The sequence below is a fragment of the Chenopodium album genome, chromosome 27 (genome assembly GCF_948465745.1).
Source record: "Chenopodium album chromosome 27, dcCheAlbu1.1, whole genome shotgun sequence".
In the NCBI taxonomy this organism is placed as follows: Eukaryota; Viridiplantae; Streptophyta; class Magnoliopsida; order Caryophyllales; family Amaranthaceae; genus Chenopodium; species Chenopodium album.
Window position 1 is genome coordinate 6,211,739 of NC_137860.1, and position 4,513 is coordinate 6,216,251.

The 4,513-nt window shown below is 34.6% G+C and overlaps 1 long non-coding RNA gene across 1 annotated transcript; it reads right to left on the minus strand.

Annotated features, from left to right (window-relative positions):
- Positions 1–208: 208 nt before the first annotated feature.
- On the minus strand, positions 209–3,636 carry LOC145621023 (uncharacterized). Its single transcript, XR_014108338.1, has 3 exons — positions 3,488–3,636; positions 2,894–2,986; positions 209–446 (listed from the first exon to the last, which is right to left on the minus strand). It is a non-coding gene; the product is annotated as an uncharacterized LOC145621023 (long non-coding RNA).
- Positions 3,637–4,513: the final 877 nt, after the last annotated feature.

Consider the following 4,513-nt stretch of genomic DNA (forward strand, 5'->3'; position numbering starts at 1 on the left):
AGAAATTGTTGTTCTGATGTGTGCTTCTCTGTTCATAATGGCACTATATTGACTTGTTACAAGTTCATGCTTGATTAACCTGAAAATTAGATAATAAATCATGCATCATAACAGCTGTAAATCTGTTACATAGTTCTTTTTTCACAAAACATTATTAATTCAGAAATAAGATACAGATAATAAGTTGAACATAAAATATCTCAAAACCAGAGACGTCAAATAGAATCACTACTTTCATAATAAATTTGTTTGACAAAAATAATTCCTCAAAAAAATACATTACAACATATTGTGTAAATCAAACAGTAACCTACAAACAAGTTATTGATTTTTAGTTTCTTTGGCATCAATATGTCTCCAAGGATTTAGAGCCTCTCTAGCAGCCTGAGCTTCAGGCGAATTCTCCCAAGCCCGCTTTTCCGATTCCAGAACTGTTACCTTGTCATCTGCATTGAAATAAAAAAGCATTAGGAAACTTGAAATCTACCTAAATTCATATTGCACATTCAGAATACTTGAAATTTGTTTTATGATTGACGTATAAATGTGCTTAATGCTTCACAAGTTTTTTAGGCTTATTAACATAACCACAACCAACCTTTAAAACCCTAGAAAACGGGCCAGAAGGACTATTTACCTTACATCTTTATCAATCAAATCTAGAAAACAACTAAAACAAGTAAAGACCAAACCACAGCTATGTACAACATTCCAGGGATGAAACACTTCATCTAAAGCACAGGACATCAACAGTAAATCCTCGAGCACTCAGGCTGCCAAGACATTTCCAACATAAAACTCTAATTCAAATGACTATCAAGATCTGAACATGAATAATAGCTTCAATCCTCGACAGCTCAACTTATCAAGTCTGAATTCAATTGTGAAGCAAATGTACTTAGTAGAATTTAAACACCCAAAGGTTTTTAAATGTACCCATCCAATGAGTAAGAAAATAGATGTAGGTGCACTCGGATGCATAATAGGTTTTGCACCCAAACTACCAGACTCAAATAAAGCAGCTATCCTGAAGTAACCAAGGGCTATGTCACTAAGAAGAAGGGAGGTGTATTATATCAATGAAAAGAAAAAATTAAGAGGTCTCTACTCGGGATTCTTTGGTAAATTAAGCAGCAATTGACCTTGGAAATGACTTAATGCCAGTGTTATTTGATTAAATAATCCCCCCATGAACTGTGAACTGAAAAAGGCAACCTTTTTTTATTTTGGAAAAGGCAACTGAAAAAGGCAACTTAATACATAAGTAATACATTTTGGCCTAATTTACAAACCTAAGTGAATTACATTCCAGTACTCAATATTGCACTAGCAAATTAACAGTGCTTCTGACCTATACCAAACTATTAATTTTTATTAGGCACAGACTAACTCATACACATAAGAGCATAAAAATCTTGGACGGTGAAGATGGAAGGTGGAAACCAAAAGGAGATTCATTGTTGTCAAAACAGAGAACTAGAATATCAGTAGTAATGACTCATCCTCTCCCTACACTTCCCATCAACAAGCTCGTTAGATAACAAGGAATTTGCTTCATTATCCATCATGGTACTTTGAAACAATAGCCATCCAATTCTGAACATGGCATCAAAATGTGAGAGATCCCTTTTTATCAATAACCAACCTTGCCCAAATATATGTTACATACCTAATATCACATAATAGGCAGGTAAAGTAAAGTGAACATGAGACATGAAACCTATTAAATCTCAGTCTTCTCACAGAGGCTACTTCCTCAATAAGATAAGATAGTAATCATCCTATAGGACCACACAGCTCTAGCAAATTACAAAATCTGCACAGTCCTAACCATATTCAGAGCACCAAATGTACAACATTCTCATCAAAACCAATTTAAAATCTCGCTAATGGCTCCAAGATAAATGATACTAAAATTAGAACCATACATCAGACTAAATCCCAAAAGGGTCATGAGGTCAAACCCTTCTTAATAGTATAGACAAATCCTAAATTAACTCTAATTGTAGTAACATTATAATAGCTGGAATAACTTGCTATTGAATAAAGGGCTCTCATTCTGGTCAGTTATCATGTATAACTAAAATCAGATGTTAAATGACTAATAGTATGATCCAAAACTACCCACAAAAGGAACTCAAATTTATTAATGAATAAATTAGGTAAATAAGCAAGCCCCAATAGAATTTGGGGTCTTGTCAATTGGCAACTACGACACCTAAGCTTTGACAATCCCGGGGTCTTGGATACTAGAGAAGATGGCAGTTATAAAGTCTGGATTGATAAAGCAAACAAACTAAACTTTTCAACAGCATGAGCAGCACATCATCATCTTGAAATTCTGACCAATATTGGTAACTAGGTTAAATCCCGAGCAATGCACAATTGTTAATAATTCGACTACAAAAATGGTAAAATAATTATAAAAAAATGAGAAATTAATAAAATGGTTATAAATTTTAATGTGCAATTTGATATTTTAGGAAGTTTACTTTAAATTTTATATCTCGTATAAAGTAAGAGTCATAATTAAATATGTGCAAACCTTCTTTTTCTGTAACAATGGATTTTTTTTAAGCAAGAAACTTTGGAGGGAAATTTTTTGATAATACATTACCAAGTGTCCACCTCAGTTTCGCTTTAGTAGTTAGTAATAGACATATATACTAGCCATAAGAGTGGCAGGAACCTCATAGTTCATATAGATCATCGATCTTTGTGTATATCACTTCACAAAACATGATAAATGGAGGCAATTCATCAGTTAAATTGCAGATTGCTAGTTGGGCACTTTTATCATATTCTGGATGCAAAATGTACATGAATAGAACTAAGAAAAAATGAAATATTTTCGGGAAAAAACGGAAAGAAAGGAGAAATGGAGATTTCTCACACAGAATCCAGTTTTAATCATGAAATACTCCATGGAAGCTCCAATCATAGCAGAACCCACTGCAATCTTCACATACCAATCCAGGAACTTCATCTGCCACAACAAATAAAAATGGGGCTTGGACTTATAAATACCAATAATCCGAAACGCAATCATGCACATTTGTTAGATGTTTTACCTTGTAATCACTTTTATTTTTATCATAAAAAATCCCAATATGGAACTTTGAAAATGGATCATTTCTATGGATCAAGGAGTTATTTTGGCTGAAAATGCAGGATAATGTAATGAATATTGGCTGAAAATATACAAACAAAAACCTGCAATACGTTTTTTAGCAACCAAACTCAAATCAATTACCAAAATTAGGGTTGAAAAATCGCATAAATTCATCTCAATTAAGAATATAGATGTAATTTGCACATAGAAAAATTCTAGCAACAAAATCGCTGATTTTAATCTTCCAAAACTTGAGTAATCCTAAGCAAAAGTTCAATAGTATACCTAAGAAGAACCCTAAATTGACTATGAAACTAAATTTTAGATTAAGAAATTGATAATCGATTATTAAAAAAAGAGAATAAATAAACTTACCCAGAAGCTGCTTCAATGGAGAGAAAGCTCAGAAGCCGTATCAATGGAGGATTCAGAGTACACGTCAATGGAAAATGGAAAAATGAGAGGATGTTACAATATGAGCATTGAGAAAATGAAAGTTTTTCACCTTGAATATGATTTGCAAATCAAGTACTCCGTATCCTCTTTTTTTTTTTTTTTTTTTTTTTTCTTCTTCTCTTCTTTGGAAGGTAAGAAAAAGGAAAGAATGAGGACCACAAGGGGCAATCCTAAAGCATCTGAGGTGAGAATGGGGTATAAAGCTAAAAAGGTACAAAATAGAATATCCAATTTGTCGGTGACAATATGCCCAACATTTGCTATCCAATCTGCAGCTCTATTTGCTTCTCTGTAGACATGCCGGAGTTCCCAATGGGGGAATTTGCGAAGTAGGATATTGATATCTTCTATAATGTGATCAATTTGCCATGGGGTCGACCAAATACCATTTACTGCGTTGACAACTAGGAGGTTGTCCCCTTTAATGTGAAGATTTTGTACTCCATGTTGGAGAGCGAGGATGATTCCCTTGTGGAGGCCAAAAGCTTCAGCGACGAAGACGTTGGTGGTTCCAAGGTTGAAAGCTTGTGTTGCAATGGGTGTACCTTCACTGTCTCTAATATGACTCCTGCTGCTGCTGAGTTGAAGTTGAGTTTGAAAGAATTGAGAGGAGGTGCCTCCCATGCGACCAACTGAGTGTTGGGGTGGTTTGGGTGAGGTAGATGATGGGTTTGAGGTCTCTGCATTGGACACCCCGAGCTTAAAGAGGTATCTATGATAATGCGATAATTCCACTCTTCGAGCGCAAATTGCGCTCGGTGGAAGGTTCTAGAGATACTACAAATCTCATTCCTGAAAATAATAGAGTTTCGTTCTTTCCAGATACTCCATAAAAGAAAAATAAATTTTCAAAGGGTGGAGTTGTTTTTCCGAACCGCAGATAATGTTGTTATCAAGTCTGTGGTTGGACGTGTACCAGGAAACCAGTTTTGGGTTAAAGTGTTG